General features: G+C 36.0%; 1 long non-coding RNA gene across 1 annotated transcript in view; it reads left to right on the forward strand.

Moving 5' to 3' along the window:
* LOC139119648 (uncharacterized) overlaps positions 1 to 18,737 on the forward strand; it is a 62,776-nt gene extending 44,039 nt beyond the window's left edge. Inside the window, exons 3-8 of the long non-coding RNA XR_011548967.1 lie at positions 10,358 to 10,493; positions 11,647 to 12,909; positions 13,366 to 13,433; positions 13,881 to 14,222; positions 14,543 to 14,661; positions 16,260 to 18,737. This is a non-coding gene — a long non-coding RNA (uncharacterized lncRNA). The remainder of the gene's footprint in view (positions 1 to 10,357; positions 10,494 to 11,646; positions 12,910 to 13,365; positions 13,434 to 13,880; positions 14,223 to 14,542; positions 14,662 to 16,259) is intronic.
* Positions 18,738 to 20,564: the final 1,827 nt, after the last annotated feature.

The following is a 20,564-nucleotide window of genomic DNA, read 5'->3' on the forward strand; positions in this document are numbered from 1 at the left end:
CTTTTCAATGATACTAAACAAACCCAGTTATAATCAATAACAAGCTTAGTAGACGACTTATAAGATGACAGATTTAACAAAAAACACATACGAATCAGGAATACTGAGATTTTGCTGTACCCTTAAAAATACAGCTGTTACAGCTATAGAATCCTAATATTTTTCTGTTAAAAGTTCATTTCATATTTCTGATATGGCAAAATACAAAATAAAACAGATTTATACAAAAAATTGTCTAATTTTTTATGTCTGCGTAAAAAATTGCTTGAATTTGACATTAGCTATGACAGTAGTTTTCGATGTAAATTTTGGGGTATGGGGTAAGTTTTGGTCATATTTCATAAAAATCTGTACAAGATATTGCATGTTACATTATGTCATTTTAAAGACTAGTAAATAATCTTACTAATGATACCTAACAACTTACATTATATTCTATAAGAAGCTCAGCAGATGACTTAAAAGACGATAGATTCAACAAAAATGCACACAAGTCAGGAATACTGAGATTTTCCTGTACCCTTCAAAATCTGACTGTTACAGCTGTAGATTCCCAATATTTTTTCTGTTAAAAGTCTATTTCATATTCTGATATGTTCCTGTACAAAATCAAATAGATTTCATAGCAAAAACGGCCATATTTTTTGTGTCAAGCTAAAAAATTGGTAGAATTTGGTTTTAGCTATGACTGCATTTTCAATGTAAATTTGGGGTATGGGGTAAGTTTTGGTTATATATCATGAAAACTACTGAAGATATTGCATGTTACAATATGTCATTCTAAACATTAGTAAATTATCTTTCTAATGATACCTGACAAGCCAGGTTATATTCAAAAACAAGCTCAGCAGATAACTTATAAGACGACAAATTTAACAAAAATGCATGCAAATCTGCAACACTGTGATTTTGCGGCACCCTTCAAAATATGACCGCAACAGCTGTAGAGTCCTAATATTTTTTCTGTTAAAAGTCTATTTCATATTTCTGACATGTCCTTGTACCAAATAAAATAGATTTCATAGCAAACACAGCCAGATTTTTTGTGTCAAGCTAAAAAATGGTAGAATTTGGTTTTAGCTATGACTGAAATTTTCAATGTAAACTTTGGGGTATGGGGTAAGTTTTGGTTATATATCATGAAAACTACACAAGATATTGCATGTTACAATATGTCATTCTAAACATTAGTAAATTATCTTTCTAATGATACCTGACAAGCCAGGTTATATTCAAAAACAAGCTCAGCAGATAACTTATAAGACGACAAATTTAACAAAATGCATGCAAATCTGCAACACTGTGATTTTGCGGCACCCTTCAAAATATGACCGCAACAGCTGTAGAGTCCTAATATTTTTTCTGTTAAAAGTCTATTTCATATTTCTGACATGTCCTTGTACCAAATAAAATAGATTTCATAGCAAACACAGCCAGATTTTTTGTGTCAAGCTAAAAAATGGTAGAATTTGGTTTTAGCTATGACTGAAATTTTCAATGTAAACTTTGGGGTATGGGTAAGTTTTGGTTATATATCATGAAAACTACACAAGATATTGCATGTTACAATATGTCATTCTAAACATTAGTAAATTATCTTTCTAATGATACCTAACAAGCCAGGTTATATCCAAAAACAAGCTCAGCAGATAACTTATAGGAAGACAAATTTAACAAAAATGCATGCAAATCTGCTACACTATGATTTTGCGGTACCCTTCAAAATATGACTGTTACAGCTGTAGATTCCCAATATTTTTTCTGTTAAAAGTCTATTTCATATTTCTGACATGTCCCTGTACCAAATAAAATAGATTTCATAGCAAAAACGGCCATATTTTTTGTGTCAAGCTAAAACAATGGTAGAATTTGGTTTTAGCTATGACTGAAATTTTCAATGTAAACTTTGGGGTATGGGGTAAGTTTTGGTTATATATCATGAAAACTGCACAAGATATTGCATGTTACAATATGTCATTTCAAAGATTAGTAAATTAGCTTTCTAATGATACCTAACAAGTCAGGTTATATCCAAAAACAAGCTCAGCAGATAACTTATAAGACGACAAATTTAACAAAAATGCATGCAAATCTGCAACACTGTTACTTTGCGGTACCCTTCAAAATATGACTGTTACGCTGTAGATTCCCAATATTTTTTCTGTTAAAAGTCTATTTCATATTTCTGACATGTCCTTGTACCAAATAAATAGATTTCATAGCAAAAACGGCCATATTTTTTGTGTCAAGCTAAAACAATGGTAGAATTTGGTTTTAGCTATGACTGAAATTTTCAATGTAAACTTTGGGGTATGGGGTAAGTTTTGGTTATATATCATGAAAACTGCACAAGATATTGCATGTTACAATATGTCATTTCAAAGATTAGTAAATATCTTTCTAATGATACCTAACAAGCCAGGTTATATTCAAAAACAAGCTCAGCAGATAACTTATAGGAAGACAGTTTTAACAAAAATGCATGCAATCTGCAACACTGTTACTTTGCGGTACCCTTCAAAATATGACTGTTACAGCTGTAGATTCCCAATATTTTTTCTGTTAAAAGTCTATTTCATATTTCTGACATGTCCCTGTATCAAATAAAACAGATTGCAGACAAAGCAATGCATATTTTATTATGCCCAGCTAAAAAATTGGTAGAATTTGAGTTTTACTGTAATTGCAATGTTAAATTTTGGGTAAGGGGTAAGTTTTGGTTATATTTGACGAAAACTGTAGAAGATATTGCATAATGCAATATGTCATCTTAAAGAAGAATAATTCCCTTTCTTAATGATACCAAACAAGTGAGGTTATGTTAAAAAATGAGCTCAGCACATGACTTACAAGAAGACAGATTTGACGAAATGCATTTGGCTTGGAAAATCGTGATTTTGCGGTACCCTTCAAAACATGACCATAACAGCTATTGCGTCCCTATATTTTTCCTGTTAAAATTCCATTTCGTATTCTAGGGATCCCAAGGGTTCTGAAAAATACAGGTTTGTTATCCTGTGGGGGGGGGTGCACGTAGACCCCCTCTAGCCCACGGACTATTTCGTTTTCGTTACTCTTCAGTGCAGATTTGTTTTCTCTAACTAAGTGAGAGCCGATTCCTAACAACCAAGGTCACGTAATTTGAAACTGTCTGCATCTCACGCACTACGTAGCTGCAATATGTGGCCTCCTTGGTCGACTGAGCCCGTTTCGATTACGATGTAAACTTGTACTTTTTCAACCGAGGGTTGATTAATGCGTTTCACACTAAGCATTGCCGAGATCCATGGCTCCAAATAAAGTTTACATCCATTTACCAAGCACAATGCAAGGTGCAATTACACTCTCGAGTGAAGTCGACCGTCATACACTTGCACAAAGAGAATGGCAACCACTGTCAAGGGCATACCACTTTACGGCAAACATAGAAAACAGTCAGTTGACTCCACGTATGTTGGAGAGAACATGTCGCAAAACTCTAATTTTACGACTTTTTTATGTTTTACAACAGCAACAACAATTATTTAGCGATGTCGGGCGGATTTTCAAGGGTTTCAGAAAAAAAAATTCTCAGAGTTGAAGGACTTAAAATGATTGTAGGCGTGTACAGACGTAATGAACTACCTTTTGAAGCTTGAATTGTCCAGAGCTTAGTTAATTCAACCGCTGGTGCACTTGCCCATCGGACGGGAAGCATATTGATTTTATACTTGCCCGAACGCAAAATTCACCAGCACGGCCCGGCGTCGGGCGATAGGAATTGTTGAGCCCTGTACTGGTTAATGAATTGCAAGTATTTATTATTATTAAATCACGCAGGCTGCGGTTTTGCTGTATTTTCAAAATGTCACAACATGCTTTTATCTTGTGCCGTATGACTGCATATGCAGCTATCACAGAGGGCAACAACATGTCAAGTGTACAAAAGCTGCTGTCATCGATATGGAGATTAGCCAATCACAAGTTTGGATTCACGCTATGTTTTCATTCATGCACAAATGTCGCAATTAGTTTGTTTTATTTTGCTAACGAGTTTTTCCGCCGTCAGACAACGCGTCTTCCTTCAGTGTTCCTTCATTCAAGCCGTAGGATCGATGACATGATGACCCAAAATTTAGTGGTAGAAAAATACCACCAGAAAAAAAAATTGGTGGCAGATTGACAGGTTTTGGTGGCAAATGCCACCATTGCCACCGATTATTTCGAACACTGTATTGTATCATATTGTTGCACCAAAATCGATCCATTCCGATGCTTGAATCTGCATGCCGAAGCTGAACTGAACGGAAAATTGCAAGTATAATGTACATATACTAAACAAAAATTACTATTTTGCGACATTGTCAAATCCCCACCTGTTGGGCGTGTAGCGATCAAATTTGCAGCTGCCGGAATACGATGTCCGATCAATTTCTCTGCACTCCCGTCCCCGCGGAAAACACTGATAAGTGCATTACACGGAATAACAAAAAAAAAACCAAAAAAAACAAAAAAAAAAACAACGAAAACCGAAAACTGAACAAAACGCGACAAAACCTAGCTTTTATATATACCCATACCAGCGGGAACAGAACTATGGTTCAAAGATCATGATGCCCATTGGCTATACAAAGTCTTCAAAAGTCATGCGTTAAAACAAAGTCTGTTTTCGATGATATTCACATGGTTACGTTATACAACTTTAGAGTCCTGTTTGAACATCAGGCTACACGAAAAATACGAAACAAATAAAAAAAATATAACGAACAGCTATCGACAATTTCATAATCTTGCAAGACAATTAAGACATACGGCTGGACACTTGGGCGATATAGGACACCGTTCTGGCCTCCGGCCCATTCATTTTGTCAAATTGATCCGCTACAGAGTTGTTACTCATTCGTAAATGTTCATGACCCCGGGACGGCTATCGGTGTTTTGATGCATTCAGTAATGATTGACAGATAAATGTATCAAAGGTAACAAATTTTACAAATTTCACGTAGCTGACAAATCCTGTGATTGGCAGCGTTTAGATAATGGTTGCCGCGTTCTCGGAATTCAGTCTGTTTTACCCAGAAACGAACCACTGGTCTCCATAGTTACGATGCAAATTTTGGCCTTGAAGTGATCAGTATTTCAATCCGTGGTTAATGTTGTGTTAAACATTATAACTCAATCGTGTTTTTGCTGTCGTTTTTAACATTGCAACTTTCTGAATAGTGGAATTTCACTTGCAGAATGGACGTCTTTCATACGTTTATGATTGCGGCTTCTTGGATGGTTCAGTACGCAAGGGGTAATAGTTTGCCTGTAAGTTTCATGGGGAAAAAGCGATAGCGGTTACAGAGTTGCTCTCGGCCTCTACATTTCACAAAAATGTCAGTATCGAAGTTTTCATCTTTTAAACTGTTGTCGCCATTTTGATTTCGACTTTCAAATCTTAAACTTGTCACTTAGGAATTTGTTTTGGCGTACGCGATTGCAGCTGGTTTGCCAATGTGGGTTTCGCGTTCATCACACGTCCTGTAGACGACAGACTGCCAAAGTATATTGCTTGAATTTCACTATCACTTCACCATCAATGCTTTCATCTAACGTTTATCCTTCGATTCACGCTATTATAAGACCGCGAACATTTAGCAACTCAAGTTGTGCGTGTATGATATCAAACACGGCAGGAATAAAAAAACAGCGCAAGGAGATACACGCGCACCGGTACATGTCACTGCCCCTCGTGAAGGGACTGTGTTTATGTCGATAAAATAAAATAAAATAACACCATTGAAAATGGTATGCTGGAAGAGAGAGAGAGAGAGAGAGAGAGAGAGAGAGAGATGAACTGGTAACTGCTCTACCGTATCTTTCTCACGTTGATTTACATTCTACAAAGCTACGAGAAAAAAGTCGATCGATTTTTCCACTGAAAACTGGAGCGTAAACATTCAAATGAAATAACACAAACTCACTTTATTTCTGGAGCCTTGGGCAATCTATAAAGCACTATAAGGCTAAATCTGTATTGAGAAAGGGGTACTGTATAGAGATACTTTCAGTCGAGCGAAACGTCAATTGGGAAAGGGCAACGCGTACGAGCAGTTGCAGAAGTTATCGGAGCTATATCTATGCTTATTTATTTGCAGTCCTGTGATCAGATATGATTCGTAACACTCTGAAAAAGCCATAAAATAACTTACCTGCTGTATATCAACAACATATAACTGTATGGTTCTCAAAGAAAGCTACGTTAAATACGTCCCTCTGCAACAGTCATACCGATCACGGTTGCCAGCAGGTACATTATGTCGGCCTTGGATCCGGATCAACTGCGTTCATGACGACATTGACTATGCGCTTGCGCACTTGATGTTGCACGTGATCTAGGGCTGGACCCTTAGTACTAAAGGGTGGGGTTTTAATACTCTATATAACTTTTGTCTCCATAGGACCTTGCCACCAATTTCCTTATTTTGATGTTTGTTTTTTTAAATAAAAGTTTCATCAGCCTGTTACACAGTACTGGAGATTTCCCATCATGATTGGTACCCTCGGAAACTCCTCAGTGGTCTACTGTGTCTCCCATGTGTACATATATTCACAGACTGGTTTTTAAAATTCTGAAAACGTACCTTTATGGACACCTTTCTTCTAAAATCCTATTTCAAATGATTTAGAAAAATGTGCTTGATTGAGAAAGAAGATAGCATTTTTGTAAATTTTTCCACTGATTGTGTCTTCAGCAATATAGAATAAGGTGATGGAAAGTAGGGAGACTAGTTGCACTTACGGTATTTTGTGAAACAAATGGATATTGATTTATTCCAAGCAGAAAGACAAAAGAAATTTACATGCTGACTTTTCAGAGAATGACCCTTCAGTTTGTCATAACTTACTACCCAAAGTCTGGCATTTATAGTACCTGCAGAATGACTTGTATGGTTATTTAATGATTTCTTTGAAATTTATAGAGATATATGTAAACATACTTTTAATAGATGTAATTAATTATACATCTAGAGGTTTTATATTACTGCTCTTAGGCATAACGATAAAAAGTTATAAACATTCTAACGTTGTGTGTACAAATCAAACTGAATTGTGGATAATTTATTGTACCGTGTGTTAATGCTACCCTAAGGTAGAATAAGTAGACTACCAAGAGGCTATGCAAAATTTACTCATGGCATAGGATTGCGTATAGAAATGTTCGAAAACATACTAGGAATAGAGGCAATTTTCTGGTATTTCGACAAATGATCACTGAAAGATGCTTTGTTGAAAAATATAAAACCATGTCACCATGCTTGATTTAAGACAACATCATAGTTAGTAGGGTTTCCTTTGAGAAGCCACTGATGCAAAAGTGCTGACTCGGCACTTTCTCATAAGTTTTAATATATTAAATAGGTGGCATCTTTGTTATTGGATCAGTAACTTCATACCTTATGTTTATATCGAAAATACTACATGTAGAAGACATGTATTTCACCACTGTAGTAATGAAATGTACATGGCATTTTGTCAACTTTGGTCAAGACAATACTGATATATATTCCTTAGTAGGAAAGTCTCTTAAATATGTTAATTAGTTATTGTAATGCAAAAATGCTAAACCATTTAGACTACTGTTATATCAGAGTATTTCAATTATTTAGCAAGTTTTGTCAACTTTGGTCAGGTCAATGCAGACATATATCTGTGATGAGGAAAGTTAGTTGCATACACAAATGGACAGTGTCATTCTTTGTCATAATTCTTAGACAGACAAACAACACAGACAGACAGTTAAACACAAAGACAGATATACACAGAGAATTTAAAACGTCAGTAGCACAAAAGCTCATTCGAATGAACACACAAGCTAAAAACCCTAGTCATGTAATACTCTTCCAAGTCCTCTGTGCCCCACTCCTTATAATTTAGTGCATCCTCCCTTGCTATGTAAATGAGCAAAAATAAGTCAAAATATTACTTCAAAGATTAATTTCTGCTGAACTATGCAACCAACAGCCCCCAAAACTTTGTCAGATCAAGTTTCCATCCTAAAGATTCTGTGTACCTATTTTCATGACATTTGATGAATGAGTTTGAGAGATATCGACGATACAAATCCATAACACACACACACACACACAGACAGACATACATATTACAGACACACATACAGACTAACAAACGCCAACCTATGACATTGGCCCACTTAGGTGGGCTACGCCCACCGCGTGGGCCAAAAATGACTTTTGGTAATATTATGTAATTGTAACTACAATATACATAGCACGTTTCGTCAACTTTGGTCAAGTCAATCCTGATATATATTCTTAATTAGCAAAGTTCGTAAAATACGCAATAGTGATTACCTAAAATAAAAAAGTAAATAACTTCAATATTGTCATATCATAGTTTTTTCAATGAACATAGAACGTGTTGTCAATTTTTATTCCAGATGTATATCTCTATTTTGGATATGTGAGTAAGTAATAAGATCGTCTAAAAAATCTAAACCGACTTTTGGTTATTATAGTTTCTTCAATGTATTCCAGAGAAAGTGTCAACAATTATGATCAAGTCAATCAAAAATATGGCTCTAATTAGGGAGTGTCATTAAATATGCAAATAATGAATTGCTTACATAAAAAATTCGTAATGACTTTCAGTAATGTTAAATCATATTATCTTCAAGATACATACCACTTTTGTCAATTTGATCGAGTCAATTCAGATATAATACCCAATCAGAAAGTTAATTAAATAAGCAAATTAGGTTTAGCAGAAGGAAAAACGCTTAATGTCTTTCGGTAATAGTCTAGTGTATCATAGTATCTTCCATGTAGAGAGCAAGGTTCGTCACTTTAGTCGAGGCATATATCCTAATTCGGGAAGTTCATTAAATGCAAATTAGGAATCGGCTGAAGTAAAAATGCGTAATAACTTTCAATAATGTTGTATCGTAGCATCTTCAATATACATACCAAGTTGTGTTAATTTTGATTCAGTCAATTCAGATATATCTCTAATTAGGAACGTTCATTAAATATTCAAATAAGCAACTAACTTTTGATGTCACACTTGTATGTCTTTTTATTGCAATTTAATCCTTGTCTAATCAACATTTGTAGCAAATCGTATCCAATTCTGTGCAGCCGTTCTCATTGTATATCTGTGTTTTTCTTATTATCATTAATTACGCAAATGGGCATGAAATATGCAAGACATACCAAAACAGTTCTTGCCATTCCCAAACAGAATTTGTGTACCAGATTTGATTCTGATCTAATGAGCCGTTTTTGAGATATCGGGCCCACAGACAGACAGACAGACAGACAGACAGACAGACAAGCAGCAAGACGGACAGACACACAGGCGGACAGTCACACTATAGATAGACATCGCTGGGACATAAGCGTACGTGTGTGACCACGTGAGCTGAAAACCCTATTGTAACCTAACTAAGAGTTAATGAATGAAAGGTGGAGCGGGTCGGCCGGTCACGACATGGCCAGCTGGAAACACCAACTCAACTGTTGCACGCGACAGTTAAGGATGTTTAAAGCTGCGAAGCCTTGGAGGAACTTGGATATTCGCACCACAAAGACTTTCAGAGACAAGTTATTGATGGTTAAAAGCCGGAAGAGCCAGAAAAGATGCCTGAATTACGGTCGACGCTAGTAAGATAAGCGCGGGATCGGACCTGCGCTATCTTGCGTTGTGTTTCTCTGAAAGAAGCTAAGAGGACGTTCGAACAAACTCAGGCGAGAAATGTTTAAGTTTTTACTGAATTCCATACATACGTTAGTGGATAGAGAGTTCATTCTCAGATTCAAGACAAGTCGATATACTATATGATCTCACTTGAGCTTATGAACACTATGCAAATTTCTTCCCCTGCCTCCGCCCTGTTCTCGACGTCATATCTCATGAATAATTAATAGAAACCCAAGTCCTGCAACAGAGGACAGGCCCTTGTGTCGATCACAGTCCCCGATGAAAAAACTGGGTGACAGTGTATGCTTTCTCTTGCCATATTTCCCACCGTCGTATGTACGAGACACAACACGATAAGAGACGCTACTGACTAACATCTGTCTTCTGAAAGCTGTCTATTGACATGCAAATTGCAGTGTTAGAAATGCATCAATTAAAGATAGATATGGGTCGTACAATTGCAATCTCTAACTATATTAAATGACCACACAAGTTATATATGGGCTGATCATTAGCTGACTACGATCAGCAAGTAGTGAATTACATCACAAGTTACATTCATCCATCATCCGTTTTGGATATGGAACTCAAATATGTATCAAAATGTTAAGTATTAAGTCGTAATAAAATGCAATCATTTAAATTAATTTAAGTATTATTCTTGTATTTTCAGGAATTTAACCGAATTTTGTAAAAGTACGGATTGAAAAAAATGCACAATTCTGCCTTTTTATTATTTTGTATTCTATTATGCTGTATCAACGTCATCTCGGCGGAAGACGTACACTCTGATTCATCGTCGAGTAATGGTGAATATTCCGATAATCGCAAGTATTAACCGAATGAAATTGTGGAAGAATATGTGTGTATCTGTGTCTATTTGTGTGTCTATATGTAAGAACACGCACTAATACAGTTAAGTTTTATACATCTTGCAATCTTAAGACAGATCTCGTTTTTCTGTGTCCCTATTTTCGTTTATATGGTTATACTAAACCTCCCTCTAAGGTGGTGAAGAAGGTCAATAAATGATATTTGTTGTCGTGGAAACATTTTATAACAAATTCAGACGTTTATTTAGAGGCAATACGCAGAGGCAGTACCCTTATAACAGAAAAATTGGGATATCCAAGTTGGTCCACAAATTTTGTAGAAATTGGGTACCCCATATACAATACAATACAATACAATAGCTCTTTATTATCCCAAAACATGGCAATTCTTTGTACGACAGCGGACAAGTCAAAAAGTTACACAGATAAGACATGTATAAAATATTTAAAAAAGGTCACTAATTTCAGATTTTGCCATCTGCAGACAATATCTGCCAAAATCTGATCTTGATTCGATGAGAAATTCCTGCGATACACCATTTTTTGCTTTTATCGTTAACAAATTTACTCAATTTTCTAATGTAGGTAACTTGATCATTATACGAGACAAGCACAGTAATTCCAGAGCAGTTCTAACCACTTCATTATAACTTGTGCAAAATATGTACAGCTAGCATTTAAAACTTCTTGACATCAGCCTTTTGGGGATATAAATGGGATACAAGACAGATAGTCAGTAATCGGTATTAAAGTACCTCATATGTGAACATGTTGGCTAAAAAGAACGGATAGGATATTTAAAAGGGCGATTGATACAAAATGTATTACAGATTCCAAATTGAGTTGGTAAGTTATACAACATGTCTTTTCTATGGGTATGTTCCACGGATTGCGGGTAAATATATCACATAATGGCTGACAGGCCAATACCCGGATATATATTTTGGTGAGACAATGTATTCTATTTGCTCGTAAAGTAACTTGTTCCGTTCTCGACACTTTCCATTCAAATTTCAAGTTCCAAATGTGTCAACTTCAAAGAGAACCGTAGATTTTATACGCCTGGGATGAAAGCAACATTTTGGCATTTTACACATGTTAAAAAACATTCCATCCTTCACCTCTGTAGGTACTGGTGTACTCATTGTTGGCACAGAATGGTGGCCAAAATACGGAGATATCCCCGGATATATCATAAAGAAATCTTTGGTAAAAATATTTAAAAGCCAAAATTACACGGTTTATATGACCATCTTCGATCCTTCAGAGGCCGAAAAAATTGACGCACAGCAACATGGAATTCATCTTATAGAGGCACAAAAGATTACTCCCGAAAAGCTATCATTTACCGAGCGACTTCTTCGGCATAAATTCTACTTTCCTAATTTTACACATCACAGTATTATCACGTTTATAATAGGATATGTTACGGTAGACGGGTTGGCAGGAGCTGCTAGGAGCATTCATGACGAAGTTTTTCCACATGCACACTTTGTTCCAATCTTGACATACATACCAGAAGACCTTGACCAGGAACCGATTAAAGTACAAGAACTAGAATATGAAATAATGCAATACGTTGAGAAAGCTACGTTTACAATCTCAATAGGACCAAAAGTACATTCCCATTTTACAACTAAATTAAACGCTCTTGAAAATAAACCAGAACATTTAGAATATTTGCCAGCAGTATATGAGGAAATATTTAATATTAACATGACTAATCTTCGCGTTACCGACCATATCAATTTACTGACATTTGATTCTCTTCAACGACAATAGATCAATGCATAGAAATGTTAAAAACTATATCCCTTGCTACTGGTAAAGTCGCAAATTATTTTAAAAATCGAATAAGAACAAACTTAAAAATAAGAGGTCTTCCTGAAGAGATTGGAAAGAGTGTCTGGTAAAGTTACGAAATATTTCGGCTTCCTCTTACCTAAAAATTGTCAATTATCCATCTTCCTCTACAACTGGTAATTTTCTTAGAAATATCGTGCGAGATTTCAAACAATGTCATCTTCACTTGACTGCCCCTAAAACAGAATCTTTTGGCGTATCTAGCTTATTAGCCAGTGCGGCTGGTGTACCATCCCTTAGCACAGGACTTTCAGGATTTGCACAGTTCATCAAAGGAATTTAACGTATCATTATGACACTGTTATTATTAAAGAACTTGGAATTAATCAGAACAATGATGACTCGGCAGAGATATTGAAAAATAAATGTATCGAAACGTTGGTAGAACCCAAATTATATAAAACATTTTTGAAGAAGGCGAAGGTTCTACAACGACACTTGAAGAAGAGTATAGAAAATGGAGCTATTAATAAATCGTACAACACATTGTTACACGTGTTTGACGAAGTCATCTCAAAGAGTAAACAAGGTAAGAGACTAGACAAGAGGTATGACTAACTTGAGGAAAATAGTACATACTTGTGGAATAGACATTAAAAACACTAATTACACAGATGGAGTGAGAGGGGGTAGGATCATACTAACAGACTGACAGAAAGGATGTATCGCTAGTAATAGGATGGTTTACAGACTGAGGAACATGAGGGCAAAGGTTTAGGGTGGACGATAAATGAACAGGTGAATGACGGACTCATTTTAGTTTTGTAATGCTGTATACCTTTTAAACTTGAAATTTGATGCGTTGTACCCTTAGTCATCACAAAACGCAGATATGCTGACAAAAGGAAGAAAAAACTGGTAAGTGGGTCAAAGGCATAGGGTTAGCGAAAAACTGAACAAGTGACCGAGGGGCTAAAGCAAATGCATATAATGTTGAATTTCCTTCATAACGTTCATCTTTGACTCTTATGCATTGATCCTTCAGGTAATAAAACTAAACAGGAACCAACGGAGAATGAAAAGAATCACAATTCAACCAATGGTTTGCAGGAGGTGAGCAGAAAATCTTGAAGGGAATTTTTCTACATTACTGTGCACTGCCTGATGAGAAGTAAACACAATATCATAAACAGCATGTATGTACTCGTACAAAATGAAAATCTGTTTGCTCCTAGTAGATAAAGGCTCGATGAAGATAGACTATGTTCTGTGTTTGTTTGATCATCGATAACGTCAATGAAAGAGTGCATGATATGTTCTCATAATATCGATCTTGCAAGGCCTTGTTTACGTACAAAGATGAGACGGATTGTACAGGTTTATTGGCAGAAACAAATCTTATTGTCTGAATGATCGATGGAATTTGACTATTTCATTCATTCGTTTCTAACAACATTGAAACAGTGTCTTGTATTATGTGGCGTTATCTAGGACGAATCAATAAATCTGATAAATTAAAGGCATTGATAAAGCCGAATACGTTTCTTTATTTGTTTTCAGTTCTTATTCAGATCGACGTGAAAGTCACTAAAACAGCAAATAATGACATTGTCTCAAAGTTTGAATCCTGTGAAAACCTACCAAGACTTAATGAGTTCTTGAAAAATATTGGAAGTAGATGTCAGCGTGTAAAGCGGAACAGCCTACTAGCAATAAGTGTGTCTTGCCCGACAATGCAATCGGTTGAAGGCCTCTGGGATAGCTACAAAAGTGATTTTCTCCTCCAAGTGATCTGCTTGGATGTTTTAATGAAAGTTGATCAAGATGGTATCTGCGACAAAGTAATTATTGAGAGTTGGCGATATAAGAAAGCAAAGCTAGAATTGAATTATCTGTATGAAGGTAATTTTGAGATATATGACAATAGATATGTAATTCCGAATGCGTGACATGTTAGAGTTATTTGGATCAAGGTTCTCAACAGGTCATATCCACAGATGTGTTTCATAAATCATTACACATATCAGGGCTAGACGTTTTTGACTTTGTCATAAAATAATCAACGGATTGCAGACATTACTTTCTAAATTGGTGACGTCTGTCATCAAACATATTTCGGAAAGAAAGGCCTCGTTAAATTTAGGATTGGTATTTCTAGTGTATTAATGTGATCCCTGTGGTTTAAGCACGATGTTCACTTATATTGTTTTATTGCTTTCGAGGAGGTAACAATGGCAATAATGGTAATGGTTCTGTCAGAGACCCTGTGAATACCGAACCTGATAACAAAGCGGATAATGGTAGTAATGGTGGTAACCAGACTTAAAACAGACTATGCAAGGTAAGTAATTAAACAGGGTCTAATAAACAGATTATGACAAAACCCTAGTGTAATCTTTAAGAACTCCCTGTGGCGATATCACATGTCCGGAATGGGTATGAGTTCTCTTTTATCATCGAACATCTGTCTAGGGTGACCCAAAGTGACAAATGTAGTGTAATTAAGTGAAGCAACCAAATTACTGTTGTGAGTAGAAATATATATATATATATATATATATATATATATATATATATATATATATATATATATATATATATATATATATATTATATATAGATATATATATATATATATATATATACTGTCACTCATCATTTAAGAAACGGACATATCACATTTCTATACATCTCCGTATCTGCCATAAAACGCCTTAAAAGGTCGAATAAATCTAATTTTTGAAAAACCCAGTCTTATTAACGGGAACAAACTTTAGTGCTAGTTAGCTGTATCTCACTACCGTATTTCAGAAGTTGTCATGGAAAGTGTACTTGTAGCTAGAGTCTGGCAGGCTTGATGTACATGTATTTTTTGTAGTCAAATGTCCTTTAGCACGCTAATATGCAGCGCTATTAATACTCGATCGGAGTTTCCTCAAACGAGCTCTCCTGCCTCATGAGATAATCGCAGAATGCATTGATTATGGGGCGTCTGGAAACGGTAAAATGTCACTGATTGGGCGCTTCATATGACTTTTTACCGTAAACAAAATTATATTGTCCTCGATGGTTGGTCCTTACTTCAAACTGCAAAGGAGTATTGGTCATGTATTTTTCAAACAGCACAAAGGGGGTCACGTCATTTTCCTAAATACCCATCCCGTCAAAAAGCAGTTGCAGTATGCAGTATTCAAAAATATTCTACGAAATAAAACTGATTTCCAGCATAATTTTATTATCTTGAAGGAGATGGTCGTTAACACACCGTGTTCAGGTTTAAACACGACTCTTTATTTAACATGGTGTTAAGAAAATGAACACTAGTTAAAATATGAACGCCGACATCTACAGTTTGAACACGTATTTACGCGCCTATACCGTCCATAATTTAATGTGTACACTGCGATCACTTCCGTTTGACCAGCAGGGTTTCAGTATTGGACAGGCACTTGCCATTCCTCTGCAACTAGGTGTTTTCCTGACATTCTTTTCACGTTTCATTGATAATTGCATTGACTTCATCCAGATGCATTCGACGGAGATGTATCTAGCAATTGTTCTCGCTACGTTCCTGTCTAAGTCATGTGACATGTTGCTGAAAAGTGAAACAGCGATCTCCTCGGCGTACCAGTAACAAGCAAATCTATGTTTTGAAAGCTTCGTCACTACCCTGCACAATAAAACTCAGTAATCATGTTCAAACTTTTGTGATATACCTTTCTTCTTTGTTGATATCTATTCTCCTGGGTCTTGTTTCTTGAAGAATTGATATGTTCCAAAATTAACATTTGCTAGTACAACTTTACACTAACATACTGAGTGATCTCTCTCTCTCTCTCTCTCTCTCTCTCTCTCTCTCTCTCTCTCTCTCTCTCTCTCTCTCTCTCTCTCTCTCTCTCTCTCTCTCTCTCTCTCTTCATATCTAAATGGTTGCGCCAGGTGCTAATGTTAAGGGAGCCGACTTAATGCCAGTGACTGGAGAGACTGGCTCTCATCAGGAAGGGTTCACGGTAAAAAGTCCCTGCCAGTCTGGGCTCCACCTACCGTTGATTGCAGTCGTACTGTCATTTTTATCCTAAAAGTAGCAGAAATATAAGCTTCATAATACCCTTACAAAGCTATTGTTACATTTTCTAGGTACACGTACAATAACGAAGGAGCATGATTGGCAAATCTCTTACAATTGTTCATAGCATATCACTATCAAATTACAAAACCAAATGAAAAGTGCTCTTACTGTTTTTATTTGATCGATAATATTATCATGTTAAATGGTTCAGTAATCAGTTAATCGAGCGTTTTTCTATAACATAACTTTATTGCAAATGTGTATCTGCACTTCAAGGTAGTCGAATATTACCAGCCTTCACCATTGACGATGGTACTTTAGGTCACATTGTAACTCTCTAAACATTCTTGGATATATTGTAAAGTTATTTAGTAATTTTTTTTTATGTACACTCTGAGACGACCAATGACATGAGATCTATTGCATAAAGGTGTTTTCAGAAGTGCTTAATTATTATTGAAATGGCATAACGCCATCTCCCTCATATACAGATAATTGTAAGTTTCAATGTAACGGAGCTCATGATATCATTGTTCACTTAGCAAACTCTCTGTGTCACTGAACCTTAATACTGTCAATTATACAAGGTCAATTGAAATTGAGTGCAACAATTATGACTATTTTGTGCCGTCTGTTCTGATGTATGATCTTCTTATAATAATATTAAAGCATGCAAGCAAGTTCAATATCAGCTGATTGTTTTTTCGATCGACTGTTTGTTAGTTCACTATGCCGATCCTGTTCGCTTCTTTCCATTCCGTTTTATTTTACAGGTAGAAAAAACAGGTCGACCTGCTTGCAGTACAAACATCAATATCAACAATACATATTGAAAATGCGATGCTTTCGAATATAACCTCTTTTTCAATATTTTTTAATCCTTTATAAATGCGATCGTGGAGTGAAATAAAGATGAAACATTGAAGTAATTTCTTTTTTTTCTTCCTTGCAATTAAGTTGTTGTATTGGAGTTCGATGAAAGCACGATGGGTTTTTCCTGAAATGTGACTCCTTCAATGCAAAGGGCTAAGAAATTAATAAGACACAAACAAAGATTAATAGAGTTTACTTTGCTCTAGTACAAAGTGAGCTGCCAATGTTAGAAATTGAGCAACCAGCCCCTTAGAGATAAACTATTTCAACTAATAGTCTTCGAAAACCGATAAGGCGAAAATTACGGTAACCCGAACTTAACCAGCTCTTGGGTATATATAGCGAGTTCGCGGACGGCCGCAGAAGACACCACACGCTCCCGTGCAAATACCCTAAGTACGGCGCGCTTGCCATTGTCTCGCCATGGGATATTGTCATATTATATTACATAAACTCTACCATAGTAGTACTCGTAAAAGTTGAGAGTCTTTGTTTCTCGGACTGTATGTATCCCTTAAAGTACTTGTAAGATTAAAAACAGTTGGATGTACAAACAATAATTTCTCAAACTGCCAACGACCCAAGCTAAGATGACAACGTCAGCTTGAAACGGTTACCGTTTTATGATATCTCAATATGATAATCCCACGTCGAATAGTTTTAAAGGTTTATGGCAGTAACCTCTTAACCTAGAAATGCTATTAATCCTACATAAGCCAGCCGATAAAAGTTGATGTGAGAAAATCAATACTTGTGCTAGTAAATATCAGTGTCTCAATGGCCGAGGACAAGCTCCGCTCCGGGAGCGGAATTCACACTAAAAATTACGCATCATGTTATACATGATCCGAAATTGATTAATTCGATAACGTTTAAGCCATATCGTAAATTGCATGTCTGCATCATCATCACAGAAGCCGAAAACACCAGCGAGTACACAGATGAGCAGGCGAGTGTTACACGTCTTCTTGGCATCTACGCCACCATTATTTAAAAAAAATGCCGCCGAGGGCAAGGTGATCGGACTATAATTCGAAGCCGCCAAATTCATTTTAATCTTGCGTTAATTGACAAAATGTTTCATGAGGAATTGGTCTCACCTTTGACACTGACTCTCGTGGAAAAAAGTACAACTTGAGTCATCGATACTTGCTGGGCCAAATCAATCTTTACCATTGTCCAAAACCCTCCCCGAAAATAGCAACTACATACACAATAGTCATATTTTAAAATTGCTATGTTCTCGTGTCAGGCTCCTCTATTCTAGGTGTATATATAATTGTGAGAGATACATTGCTTTGGTTTTAATACCAACCCTTTTAACGATACTTCCAAAATTATGCAAAATGATTTATAATGATTTATTATGATTCACATTGTGTCCAAAATTTAGAAATGTATTAATGTTTAAATTTGTGCACTGTGAATGCCCTGTACATTACAGAATTTCTAGATAAAGAAAGTACATTTGAGTCAAATAGGACTGGAAAGAGCATATAAAGGATCTTGCAACTGGTGCTATCAAGAAAGGCCCAAATATTTCTCACAGGAGGATATTGTATGGCAATAAGATCTTTCCAAAAATTTAAACCGACAGTCTTTAACCTTATATTTTGATTATTCATCTGGAATTTAGAAATTCCTGCCAAACCTTTGCTATTTTTTGCCATTTATTACTTATCGAGTATCAAACTCTTAGCGCCATTAGAATTCGCTTTTCAAATTGGGTCAAAATAGCAAACATGATATTCAGTCAGAAGAAAAGTTTTCGAGAGATGCATTATTTACGCTGTCCTTCAAAACACTAACATCATCATTCATAATTGCACAGAATGGGCTAAATTTTAAAATTCTTACACTATTGACCCTTTTGTGCCAGGTAAAACGGTGACCGCATATTGATTTGACAAGGATAAGTGGAGTCGCAAAGTATGGTAGACTTTTGAGAAAATGGTTCCTTCATATATAAGTAGGGCGTATTTGAAATATTTATGTCAGTCGCTAAAAGGAGCAGGTGTTCTAGAACGCTTGTGCAAACATTGCTTTGCTCGCTTTCAAACATCAAGGGGTATGGAACGTGAGTTATCAAATCATAAACAAATTTATTGTATCCTATTACTCCTTATAAAGTAAAAACAACAACATCACTGTGTTTAGTTGTCATGAGAACAAAACAAAGGTGGGCGTATTTAGTAGGTAGCAGAAGACGAATGCATATGATAGCTGTGGAACATGAAAAAAGGCGAACTTTAGCTCTCAGATCTCGTTTTACAATTTAAAGGCCTAAAGTTGAACACTGTTACGAGTGATTGATGACTGGGTACCACGAACGAGAATGTAAATCCTCAGTCGCAGAGATCTCATCACTTCCATGAATTTTGACTGGCCTGTAAGTATCTTGCTCGCGATTACAATAATCACGGCCATTATTACTGTGCTTTCCTAAAGTAATCGTGTTCTTAATGGCGCATTCCGGTACCATGATCGCCAACAGGACGAAAATCGTGCCCTTTTAGGAAGATATACAATTCGGAATTTTCCAAGTTAATTTAATTTGTATATCGCTTACACTTGTGTCATCGACAGTCTAGCATTGATTTGCAAACACTCATCCTTGTTCTTTCTATGGTTGTATTCAGTGTTCGAAATTTATCGAGATTATTACAACCATTTTCAGTATTAGACAGCGAAGCTACTAGAGTGAACTACAATAAAACCGCTTATACCAATTAGTTTCAGCTGAAGTTAGCGATAACATTAACGGAGTCAGATGACACAAGATCGGCTGTAACTCTGCATGTGGGCAGTCAAAATAAATTAACAGAAACTACCCAGTTTCACGATTGGCACCCTGTGTTAAAGATCCAGGTACAATGTAACATTACCATACACTGGTCCATGTATCAAGTCTTGTTTGTTTCACTTTCCCCAGACACACTGCTGTATGAGACATACAATTTACTTGATGCTATAGCAGTGAGCTCATAAAAGTGTGTTGCCTCAATAAACTACAACTGCCCCAGACAAACTGTCTGCATGGGACATACAATGTTGTCGACTTTGCCAGCTGGCTACAGCTGAAACTAATTAGTGTGAGCAGTTTTATTGCAGTTCACTGCAGTGGCTTCGCTGTCTTATAGTGAAAATTGCTGTATTTCTTGAAGAAGAATTAGAAAAGAATAATACGAAGAAGAAAACACATAATAGCTATTCGTCTGAAAGACAATAAAGTTAATTTGATTAGACTAAAATTTAATGAAAATTTCCTGATATTCCGATTCGAAATTCTTTGAAACTTTTTG

This window comes from Ptychodera flava, chromosome 2 (genome assembly GCF_041260155.1).
Source record: "Ptychodera flava strain L36383 chromosome 2, AS_Pfla_20210202, whole genome shotgun sequence".
Classification (NCBI taxonomy): Eukaryota; Metazoa; Hemichordata; class Enteropneusta; family Ptychoderidae; genus Ptychodera; species Ptychodera flava.